This window comes from Quercus suber, unplaced genomic scaffold (assembly GCF_002906115.3).
Source record: "Quercus suber isolate HL8 unplaced genomic scaffold, Cork oak 2.0 scaffold_863, whole genome shotgun sequence".
NCBI lineage: Eukaryota > Viridiplantae > Streptophyta > Magnoliopsida > Fagales > Fagaceae > Quercus > Quercus suber.
The window spans coordinates 21,794-35,120 of NW_027070293.1; the positions used below are offsets into that span (position 1 = coordinate 21,794).

General features: G+C 34.7%; 2 pseudogenes; one reads left to right on the forward strand and one right to left on the reverse strand.

Moving 5' to 3' along the window:
- Positions 1 to 7,516: 7,516 nt before the first annotated feature.
- On the reverse strand, positions 7,517 to 9,004 carry LOC136065148 (ribonucleoside-diphosphate reductase small chain-like; annotated as a pseudogene).
- A 132-nt stretch (positions 9,005 to 9,136) lies between these two features.
- Positions 9,137 to 11,816, forward strand: LOC136065149 (receptor protein kinase CLAVATA1-like; annotated as a pseudogene).
- The last annotated feature ends 1,511 nt before the right edge of the window (positions 11,817 to 13,327 follow it).

The window sequence follows — 13,327 nt, forward strand, 5'->3', positions numbered from 1 at the left end:
CCTAGAGTACTATAAATGCGTACTTTCTACTCTCATATGAATGGTAGGTTCCATTAATTAATAATGGGACCCATCATTTAAGTGAAAGAAGGGAGTACGTATTTATGGTACTCCAAGAGTACCTAATAATTTTCCTCGAATACTAATGTACCTTGGCAAAAACTTTGGAAGATCGATCAAAGCTCCTGAAAATGAAATAATAAAAACGCTACTTTGGAGGATAAATTCCAACTCCTTAGCTACTAGAGAAATCCTTCAAAAAGAATTGGCATTGATGGTCCAAGTTGTGCTCTTTGAGATTCTATAATTGAGTCTTGTGCCCTTTTGTTCTTAAAAGTCCTGTTGCCAAAGTCATTTGGTTTGCCAGCAAGTGGGACATGAGATATGACCATTGCCTAATAATTTCAAAAGAAGACATTAATAATTTGGTGCTAGATCCTTTTACACACTTAGATGCTCATCTTCATAGGGAGGAAGCTTCCATGTGCTCTCTACATATGGCCTTCACTAGGGGTGTCAATGTTCTACTCAACCCGCGAACATGACACGAACCCGACACAGGTTTTTGAGGGTTAAGGTTGGGCCCTTAGCGGGTTGGGGTCAGAAACGGGTCGACCCGAAAGCGACACTGTAAGAAATGGGTCATAAGCGAGTCAACTCACGTGACCCGCAATAGACATGTTTGACACACCAATTTATTTGTGTCAACCCAAAATAACTCATTTTACACAACCTATTTAACTCGTATAACAAATAAATATTCATTTTATTTTAAATTTGTCAAATATCTTTTATATCCAACCTATATTTTAAACTTAAAAAGAAAAGTAAGTAATTACAAAAACTTACAAGGGATATAATTGGAAATTAAAACTTTACAAACCCTAGATCTCTAAACCATACAAATTCTAATGCTCTAAACCTTCTTATATTTTTGTAAAAAACTTATTTCTAGATGGATGTTATATGTTTGCTGAATTATATTATTTTGAATGTGGGTTAAATACTTGAAGTATATATATACACTACTTTTGAGATGTAAAAAAAATGTATTTCTAAATAGATGTTATATTTAATATTAAGCAAGTTGAAATGGGATGGGTTGGGTTACATTTGTGTCAACCCAACACGACATATTTATTAAATGTGTCAAGTGGGTTGGGTCAAGTCAACCCTCCTTATTTTCAGGTCAGGTTAGGGTTGAAAGATCATGACACGATTATTAAATGGGTCAGGTTCGAGTTGAGTTATTTAATCGAATACCCCTACCTCGACATGACACGAACCCGACATGCTAACCCAAATTGACACCCATAGCCTTCACTTTCACTACAAAAAAAAACACTGTCTATAGTGGCATTTTTTGGAGTTTGAGGAACTAGTGTGTGCATAATCATGGTTCTCATAACCGGACCGGACCGAGAGGTCGGACCGTGAGAACCGAAAATCGGGATGAAAACCGGTTTTTAAGCCTAAAGAACCGGATTTTTTGTTAATTTCATGAACCCCTAAAACCGGGGTTGGACCGCACGAACCGGAGAGAACCGTGCGGTCCAACCCCTTAGCAATTTTTTTATTTTATTTATTTTTATAAAAACAACTTAACACAATTTTATTCTACTTAATTAAATTATCCATCTCTTACAAGGAATAAAAAAAATTATAATTAAAATCCTTCAAAGATATTTAACTTTACTTCAAAAATTAATCATAAATTTTAATGTTTTCATGGTTATTATTTTATTTTATTAACTTTCTTATTTAATTGTTAAATATATGCTTGAAAATTATTAAATTTCCCTTACATATAATCCTAATGACATCTTCGATTTATCAATGTTGTCAATACGTGATTAACATAAGTGCAAACAACTTTAATTAGTCATGAGATTCCAACTTCGATATCTCATTGTACTTCAGTTGTAATTCCACTAGAGCTCTCTCAGTCCTCTGATTTGATGCAGCTTCTATACTACTACGTTAAGTGTTAAATATAAGAGTTCTGCTTGATCCACCACGAAGGAAGTTGTTCACATGATCACAAAGCCTCGTGAACATTTAGATGTATTAAAAGATCAATGATTTTGAGTAGATAATAGTAATCAAATTGTAATAATAATAATAGTATGATCAAGATTCAGGAGGCAATAGCCGATGGGTGCAACAAAAGTAACACCTTACTGGCAAGCGAAAATGTTGAATGATGCTCTTATTGGTTGAACCCGGACTGGGGGCAAAACCAAATTTGCCTTTGGTTCCATTCAACCTGGTTTTTGACCGGTTTTGGGTGGGTTTTTCCAAACCAAATTGTGGCCAATTTCCCGTTTAACCATTCAGACTGGCCAGTTCGGTCTAGTTTTAAAAACCATGGTTGAAACTGATCAAATTTTCTTTTGGCTTAAATATGCTTTTTTTTATTTATTTAAATTTTTATCATCAGTTTCATTTCATCTTCAAAACGTCTTTTAGTCGTTACTTTTATTGAAACTCATTTTAAGAGTAATGATTATCATGCACTACTTATTACACACTTATAATTACCATATATACATTGTCATAAGAATTGAAATTGTGTCTTAAAAACACTATGTTAAAAGAATATGTGTGTACAGAATGTACAATAACAAATGTATAATAAGATTTTCCATTTCAATAATTAGCTTTTTCACTGCCTAACTACCAAACAATTCTGACATTTTTTTAATGTATAGACTAATCACCCCCCCCCCCAATTAAAATAAAAAAAATAAAAATAAAAATAAAAACTCACATTAATTAGTAGCTTCGTAGGTGTGCATGACACCTATATATGTAGTTTTTGTTAAAATGAAATGGGTAAGGTATTTAATACGAAGAACACATGGGGTATCTTATCTGTCAATTATGCCTATATTAGAATCTTGATCTTAAGAGTATCTAACGACCTCCTCGAATACTGGAAAATTATTATGTACTCCCAGAGTACCATAAATGTGTACTCTCTCCTCTCATATGAATGGTGGGTTCCATTAATTAATAATGGGACCCATCATTTAAGTGAGAGGAGGGAGTACACATTTATGGTACTCCAAGAGTACCTAATAATTTTCCTCGAATACTAATGTACCTTGGCAAAAACTTTGGAAGATCGATCAAAGCTCCTGAAAATGAAATAATAAAAACGCTGCTTTGGAGGATAAATTCCAACTCCTTAGCTACTAGAGAAATCCTCCAAAAAGAATTGGCATTGATGGTCCAAGTTGTGCTCTTTGAGATTCTATAATTGAGTCTTGTGCCCTTTTGTTCTTTAAAAGTCCTATTGCCAAAGTCATTTGGTTTGCCAGCAAGTGGGACATGAGATACGACCATTGCCTAATAATTTCAAAAGAAGACATTAATAATTTGGTGCTAGATCCTTTTACACACTTAGATGCTCATCTTCATAGGGAGGAAGCTTCCATGTGCTCTCTACATATGGCCTTCACTAGGGGTGTCAATGTTCTACTCAACCCACGAACACGACACGAACCCGACACAGGTTTTTGAGGGTTAAGTTTGGGCCCTTAGCGGGTTGGGGTCAGAAACGGGTCGACCCGAAAGCGACACTGTAAGAAACGGGTCATAAGCGGGTCAACCCACGTGACCCGCAATAGACATGTTTGACACACTAATTTATTTGTGTCAACCCAAAATAACCCATTTTACACAACCTATTTAACTCGTATAACAAATAAATATTCATTTTATTTTAAATTTGTCAAATATCTTTTATATCCAACCTATATTTTAAACTTAAAAAGAAAAGTAGGTAATTACAAAAACTTACAAGGGATATAATTGGAAATTGAAACTTTACAAACCCTAGATCTCTAAACCATACAAATTCTAATGCTCTAAACCTTCTTATATTTTTGTAAAGAACTTATTTCTAAATGGATGTTATATGTTTGTTGAATTATATTATTTTTAATGTAGGTTAAATACTTGAAGTATATACACTACTTTTGAGATGTAAAAAAAATGTATTTCTAAATAGATGTTATATTTAATATTAAGCAAGTTGAAATGGGATGGGTTGGGTTACATTTGTGTCAACCCAACACGACATATTTATTAAATGTGTCAAGTGGGTTGGGTCAAGTCAACCCTCCTTATTTTCAGGTCAGGTTAGGGTTGAAAGATCATGACACGATTATTAAATGGGTCGGGTTCGGGTTGAGTCATTTAATCAAATACCCCTACCTCGACACGACACGAACCCGACATGCTAACCCAAATTGACGCCTATAGCCTTCACTTTCACTACTACAAAAAAAAAAAAAAAAAAAAAAACACTGTCTATAGTGGCATTTTTTGGAGTTTGAGGAACTAGTGTGTGCATAATAGCGAGTAGGTGAATATTATTGCCATCACTAACAACATAGAAAATAGGGTCAAAAATATGCCTGGTTATTGCTAATGAGGAGACTAAGGTATTTAATAGAGTTGAAGAAACTAAGTCATGGCAATCCCCACCTATAGGCATGGTCAAACTCAATGTGGTTGTAGTTATCGCAAATGACTTAACTACACCCTAGCAGTGGAGGCAAGAGACCGTTCTTGTTAAGTGCTCAAATTTTGGGCTAGCATGAGATGTGCTCTCCTTTGTAGGCCAAGGCAACGACCTTTCTCTAAGCCCTTACAAGTTGCTACTAGTGAGAGTTGGTTGCAAGCTGTTCTAGAAGGTGAGGATAAAACTTGAGTTGACAATCTTAAAGTTAATGCCTTAATGGTGAACAACTGGACTGGTCTATTAATACTATTATTTGTAATAACCTTGAACTTACTAAATCATTTTTCAGGGTAGGTTCAGTTGATTTAGAAGAAGTTTAAATTCGGCAACCTTCTTTGCTGCAAAAGTTATTGTTGGGCTCAAAAGTCACTTTCATTGTTATAAGCATGAAGCTCCAAAAGTCACCTTAGAAGCTTGTAAGGCTTACTGCATTTTTGTTGACTCTTTTATTCAATTATAATGCAGTTCCAAAATACACACACTCATTCACGCATATATATATATATATATATATATAATCTTAACAAAAATCTTTAGGTCATTTGATATGTACAACTCCAATTGGAGAAAGTTTTCCAAATATCCAATATTAAAAAAAAAAAAAAAGGGTAAAAAAAAACCTATAATTATAAGCAATGTCTATAATTATAAACAAAAACCTTATAATTTAATTAATACTTTCCCATACATGAAGTACTTTAGGGTTTAAGGATGGAGGGGTTCAAGTTACAGAATTAACAGTTTATTAACATATATGTTTCTAATTATCTCTAAAAAATACATGCAGAAGTTTATTCTAAATTTATATTTTCTCTCTATTCCTAGAGAGAAAATTCATCGAGTCAAAAGTCAGTGAAAAGGGATGAGTACGAATTTCACTCTGAACTTATATATTCTCCATTATAAGTTTTCAATGAGAATATGAATTTGTTCCCAGAAAACTGATTTGACGTTGTGAAAATGGAATTGATGCTTCAGACTTTGTGGTCAATCTTGAGCGATTCTCAAATTAATATGTATATATATATATATTTAGAAGAAGATTGTTGTATTAATAGATTATCCTAGTACTTAAGAAAAACACTTTATTGCATGCATTCACTTAATCCTAGCCACTTATTAATATATTATCCTAATACTACTTAGGAATAACACTTTATTGCTGCATCCACTTAATCACATTCTTTTCTAGAAGAGTTAAAGACGTCCTAGCCACGTGGATAAAAAATTTAATCCTACTAAAAGTGCAAGCGAACTAATCCAACAAGTAAATAGTAAAGTAATTCAATCTTACATAGGGTCTGTTTAGAATTCACTTATTTTGTTGAAACTGAAAACTTTTTGCTGAAAGTATTATAAATAAAAATAAAAGAAAAAATTAGTTGAAATAATACAGTGAGACCCATAAATAGTGATGTACATGAAATATATACAATAAAGTACTCACATATCTACATATTTAACTTTACCTTTATGTTATTTTGTTACTGATTATATAATATCTTTGTGTTGTAGGTAACAAGGGCTTTACATGCAAAGTGGGGCTAGGTCAATTAAATTCAAGTCCAATTGAAGCAAGAAATCAAAGGAAATTTGCACCAAATCCAAGTCCAATTCGGATTAGGATTCCAACCTGCACATCAGTTAGTATTTTTAGCATAACTTTTGGTTCAGATATCCAATCAAGATGATTCAAGTTGGGCTGGAAAGATAACTTAAAGGGCTACAACTTTGTAGTTTACCAAAAGTCCGAATTCTGAATTTAAATGGGCCAAAATCGTCGGTTAAATGAAGCCTAAAAATCTGAGATTTTCTCTAAACGAGAATTCAACTTGTAGTAGGATTCCTTGACCTATTTAAAGGCTCTTTAGGGTAAAAAGAAGGAGGGAGAAACCTGAGAGGAAAAGGGGGCTACCGCATAGAAGAATTTGTTTTTGGGAGTCTTTCTGAGGAGGAGGATCTGAGGACAAAGGCGAGAGCTTCATGTTGATCAACCAATTCGGATTAAAGACATAAGTTTTATTTGTTTTCTTTTCAGTTTTATTATGAACTAAATTTTATTTTCTAGAGCGTTGATGTAGTCTAGGAATGAACACACAATTTATTTTCTGAGTTATTTTATTTTTATTATTTCCATTATTGAGTGTTTAATTCTTATTCTTAATGCTTACTATTTTTCTTTATGAATTATTGTTTGATCAACTGAATTACAATGAGACCGAGAGGTGATTTGTTATTTTAGTTCTAGAATTAAACACCATTAGTTGAGCGAAAGTAGAGATGCTTTACTGCGATTAGTGTGATTTTTCAAAAAATTCAAAGTACGTAATGAGTCTCCAATTAATTAAATTCACATAGAGATATGGAATTGTTATTTGAAGATATTTTTGATATTATTAAAAAAAAAAAAAAAAAAAAAGTTAAAACACAGGAACGCAAATGCAGAAACGCAAACTTTGAAACCAAATAGATACCTATAAATAGTAGTAAAAATAAATTGAATTGTAAAATAAGTTGGCAAAATTAAGCCATGCCAAACGCACACTTGGTGTACAATTAAAAAAAACAAAAATTCATAACACTACTTTTATTGTAATATTAGGTTTGTGTGTAGATAGTTTAAGTTAGGAAAATTTAGACCCTTGGTTTATTTCACAATAAAAGTTATCAGCTTGTTCAATTAATTAGTTATGAATGCTGTTTATAACCACAATCTACAATTACAAAGGTTAGGTTTTTTTGTAGTTATATTTTGGTTATGTAACATATTATAAACCCATTTTAAAATATTAAGTATTATTATTTTCGTGTGTGTTCTAATAAATATTACTGTTTACTCAGAAGAAGAAGGAAAAAAAAAAAACTAGTTATGAATTCAAATTGAATTCTAGGTTAATTCCTATAAAATTAAATTTAGCAATAAACACAGCAATATAGTGATGAAATGGAAAACTCAAGGACAACTATAAGAGAGAAAAACCACTATGAAACCTCAAAAAGAATTTCAATAATAGAATTGAAGTTCTTGCAATTGAAACATACCCGTGTTTCTTTGCAAAAAAGAAACCATATTTTTAATTGCTACCTCCAATAGTGACTTACTCACATGATCATGTGCAACTCTAGCTCGGTTGGACTCCTTTATTCTAAAGTCCTCACAAACTTCTTGCTTACGACTTCAAGAACATTTTTTAAGATCCTTCACAACAACTTCAATGTGTAGGCTCCATGGCTTTAAACTTGATCTGCACTATGACAACCGCAACACTGTGGATGATGGTTCTCTATTTGTTTCTGAACTCAAAGATTGAATAGGTGGAGGCTAGAATTTTCAGTTTGAATATCTTATAGTTTTTGCCCCTATAACTATATAAGAAGACACACATAACGGGCCTTTATGTGCATCTCTAATGAGTATTACAAAAACTCACTTTTACAACCAACTTAAATAAAATGCATATTAGCAAAGACTAATTTCTTGATTCTCAATCGATCGACCGCTACCAAGCCTGTCTTGATCAATCAAGGAGGAGTCGAGATTATAGAAACTTCATTTTTCCTCAATTGATCTTGAATCTTCATTTGATTGGATGGAGCTGATTTCTTTGCAAAGAAATTGGTCTTTCCTTGCATCGAAATTAGCTCCATCCAATCAAATGGGTTCTGAACATTGTAGCTTTTGCCATGCCCCAACGCGCCCAAAAGCCTATCAGCCACAAACTCGATGTACTAGCTCATCAGGTCACTGTTCATCCCAACCCACGCGCAGGGCAGCGCGTCACACACAAACTCCCTCTCTATATACACCACGTCACGGACGAACCCCTTCATGCGCTCCTCGCTTGGCTTCTTGCGCAAGAGAATGTAGAGCAAGCACGCGAAATCGCAGTGAAGACCTTCGTCTCGCGAGATCAACTCGTTGGAGAAGGTTAACCTGGGCATTAACCCGCGCTTTTTTAGCCAAAATATTGCGCAAAAGCTACCGGAGAAGAAAATGCCTTCAACGCAAACGAAGGCGATGAGCCTCTCTGCGAACGATTCTCTGCCTTCGATCCACCGCAGGCCCCACTCGACCTTTTTTGCCACTTAAGGAACGGTCTCCATCGCGTGGAACAGCAGGTTCTTCTCGGCCGAGTCCTTGATATAGGTCTCGAGCAAGGACGGAACTACCTTATGGCTGGCCCCCCCCCCCAGCCTTTAAAAAATAAAATCCCTAGTATATATATATTATAATAAAAAATTTACTTTTAACTCTAAAATTAATATACTTGGCCCCCCTCTCCCAAGCAATTTACAAGTTGACCCATGAAACCAAAAATGAAAAAAAATTTCAAATCATCCCTTGTCTAGTTGTCCCAAGAATATCAAGAAAGACATTTAGCTAAACATTTGGACAATTTACAAATCCGGGTAACAAAGAAAATCTACAAAACAATTCACATATTCAGATAATAATAAAAAATCTTTGGACATGGTGTAAGTAAAAAAAAAAAAAAAAAAAAATTATAACAAATCAATTATAAATCCTAGCAAAACAAATCATAAAAACCCAATAATTTTTACCCAATTTCTACCTCTCATTTGAGAGCTCTTTATCCCTCTCAAATGACTCTACCCTATGGTCACAGAGATAACTCCTATGCTGTTAGTCACTCCATCGACACACCAATTAGGATCACCAGCAACTTGAATCAGTTGGTGTCTTTAACTTAACCTATGAAAAAATTTTATTTTTTTTAAAGAGCTGCTACTCTTCAACACAACTTGTGGAATTTTTTTTTTTATAATGTGAATAGAATAAAGAATTGGTCTAACCTCAGTCAAACCTTGAAAATATCAAGATGTGCCGATTAACTTACAGAACTCTTAATTATAAATATCTATCATTGATTTAAAAAATATANTGAATGATATAATTTTATTGATTTTTAATGTTTTATTAACTTTGGGACACACTTGGCATGCATGCATAAATATAATACACTTGTGAAACAACAATCTACTGTTTTGTGCCTTACCTAAACTGCCTTCAGAGCATGTGTGTGATTAGTCTGTTGCTAGTAAACTTTGTGCCTTAGTTGAATTAATGTAGTGATGGGAAATACTTTATTATTTAATTAGATGAAGACTCAAAGTTACCGTTCATTATTATGTGATTGTTTAACAAATCACTTTTCTTTTCATTTTTTACTACTTTTTCAAAATGGCAATTTTTTAAAGGAAAAGATCTCAAGTATTTATGCTACCTCAACCTTAACCAAGTAATTATTAAAAAAAAAATCCTTAACCAAGACACCAATAACTATCTCACACTTTTTTTCACTGAATATTAGTGCATGATGTTGATTAACCATTATTTTAGTTGTTTTATTAATGTAATATTAGACATGGATTTGAACTTTTAACTATAGTTTTGGTATTTTTTTTTAAGAATCTTTTATATATAGCATTATGAGGTAATTAGGTATAGAATTATGTGAAAATAATAAATAGGTTTAAAAAAGTTTATAATGTGAATAGAATAAAGAATATCTATCATTGATTTAAAAAAAAAAAAAATATATATATATATATATATATACAAAAAATAAATTAATGCTAATAATACATTGTTGTCAACCTCTAGTATTAATATTCCAACTTTTTAAAATTCTTGAATAAAAAACTTTAGCCTCTTTTAAGTTTGAATCCTGGTTCCGTCCTGGTCTCGAGCAAGAGACTGTACATTGCAGAGTGGATATACAACGCAAGAGAAGTTACTTCTCTTTCTTTTCTCAGCATGCCCTACTACGCATAGTAGTGACTATGAAGTACTGTTGAAGCTCAAGTCATCTATGATGGGACCCCAAGTCTCGGGCCTGGAGGACTGGAAACACTATTTGTCTCCAACAACCCATTGTTCCTTCTCCAGAGTCTCCTGTGACCATGATTCACGACTCATTTCTTTGAACGTGTCAAACATACCTCTCTTCAGTTTCATTCCACTGGAGATTGGGCTATTGAACAAGTTGGTCAATTTAACACTCGCTGCAGACAATCTGACGGGGATGCTTCTTATGGAGATGGCAAACCTCACGCCACTCAAGGTCCTCAATGTCTCCAATAACGTTTTCTACGGAAACTTTCTTGGATAAATAACCCTGGGAATGACACAGCTTGAGATTCTTGACACTTGCAACAACAATTTTTCCGGGCCCCTTCCTACTGAGCTCGTGAACTTGAAAAATCTCAAGCATCTTTGTCTTGGCGGGAACTATTTTTCTGGTCCGATTCCAGATAGTTACTCCGAGATTCAGAGCCTTGAGTTCTTGGACTTGAATGGCAACTCACTTACCGGCAAGATCCCGGCGAGGCTGGGTAGGTTAAAGAATCTTAAAGGATTGTTTGTTGGGTACTATAACGCTTTTGAAGGAGGTATTCCAGAGGAGCTTGGATCATTGAGTTCGCTTCAACGCCTCGACATGGCGAATTGTAGCCTTATCGGTGAGATTCCTAGGAGTCTAAGCCTTTTGAAGAACTTGGAAGCATTACTTCTACAAATCAACCGACTCACGGGTAATGTACCTCCTAAACTCTCTGTTTTGGACAGCTTGACAATACTAGACCTTTCAATTAACCAACTCACTTGCAAAACCAAAAAAACGTCCAAAAAAAAAAAAAAAAAAATCTTTAGAGTTTGAATTCAGATCCGACAGAGAATTTGGTACAAACCAGTACAAGTTTTAGTGCGATAATTGGCACCCAACAACTGCACCAAACCAAAAACGACATTGAACAAGAGTGACATACATGGAGATAGATGTGATTGGGTATTATTTTTGTTGTCGTTGGGCATTTTTTTTTTCTTTATTCAAGTTTTTTATTCATGGCGAGTATTATTATTATTATTTTTTGTTTATTTTTTTGTCGTGTGTGTGTGTAGGACGGATTTGGGCGGGTCATAATTGTGAGTTTGGAGATGTTTAACAATGGTGGAGAAATTAATACCAGAAAAGCGAAGAGGGAGAGAGAGAGAGAGAGAGAGAAAAGAGAATTTCTGAGAAAATGAATGTATTGATTATACCAAGCTTAAACAAATACATAACACAAAGCTCTTATTTATAGAGCCTGAGAATACACATAAGACTAAAATTCTCGAAGCTTAATTATAACTGTTTTGTAACAACCCAAAATAACCATCTCCGATAATCAAGGAAGGCAGTTATGATCAAGTTTGTAACTTCCTTCAGCCTTGAGTTATGGGAATAACAGATTGAGTCTTGAACCTGGAAGCTTGAATCAGTGAAGAAGATGATGTCAAAACGGTGACATTTGTGTTAATGAAAACGCACCATTTCCACTAACATGTGTTCACTCCTTTTATTAAGCGCACCGTTTCACTAACAGTCATTTAATCATACGACAGTACCGTTTTGAGTCTATTCAAGTTACCGTTGGAGAAGTAGCCGTTAGACTTCTTCTTCTTCTTCTCTGTTCTCAGATTTCAAAGATTGCTTGTGCTCTGTCTTCAACGTTTGCACATTATCTCTAACATCCCCCCCTCAAAACCATGGGGTCAACAGACACCATGATTTTGGACCAGAGATAAACAAATTGAGAAGTAGAGAGACTTTTAGTGAAAATGTCAGCTAATTGATCCCCAGTAGCAATATATTTCACTTGAAGGTCTTTGCGCAAAACCTTCTCTCAAACAAAATGGTAATCAACCTTCAAATGTTTGGTGCGAGCATGGAAGACAGGGTTAGAGGCAATTGCTAAGGCAGAGACATTATCACACCAAAGTTTGGGAGCAGTGGGAAGAAAAATGCCCAGATCCTTGAACACCTGTCTAAGCCAGCACAGTTCAGCAGCTGTAGAAGCCAAGGCACAGTACTCAGATTCTGTAGATGATCTGGACACAGTATCTTGCTTCTTTGCACTCCAGGTAATAGGGTTATACCCAAGATAGGCAATAAAGCCAGTAGTAGAGCGTCTATCAAAAGGGTCACTTGCCCAGTCTGAGTCAAAAAAGGTAGAAAGAGAGATAGGACCAGGTTGAAGAAGAATTCCAAAATTGAGAGTGCCAATGATGTATCTAAGAATACGTTTTGCAACAGTAAGGTGAACATCCGTAGGAAAGGACATAAACTGACAAACTTAATGTACAGCAAAACTCAAATAAGGTCTTGTGAATGTCAAATAATGAAGTGAACCAACCAGGCTGCGATATTCATGGGGATTAGAGAGCAAAGAACCTTCATTTGGCACTAATTTGAGATGAGGAGCACAAGGGGATCTAGCAAGTTTGGAAGACTACATTTGTAGTTTGAGGAGCAAGTCTTGAGCATATTTAGTTTGAGTAAGCAACAGGTCCTTGGATGATCTAGTGATTTGGAGGCCAAGAAAATAGTGAAGAGCACCCAAATCTTTAAGTTCAAAAGCTTGACTGAGTTGAGCCACCAAGGTGTCCAAGAACTTGGGATTGTTGCCACTGATGACAATGTCATCCACATAGACTAAGAGATAAACCACAAGCTTGCCATGCTGAAGAATGAACAGGGAGGAGTCAACAAGAGAAGCTTGAAACCCCATGTGCAAAAGCTGGGTTGAAAACATCTCAAACCAGGCCCTGGGTGCCTGTTTAAGTCCATAAAGAGATTTCCAAAGTCTACAAACATAGTTGGGACAAGAAGGGTCAGTATACCCAGGAGGCTGCACCATATACACCTCTTCCCTTAAATGACCATGAAGAAAAGCATTTCTAACATCCAATTGTCTTAGAGGCCAGTCAAATTGAACAGCAAGGGAAAGAATGAT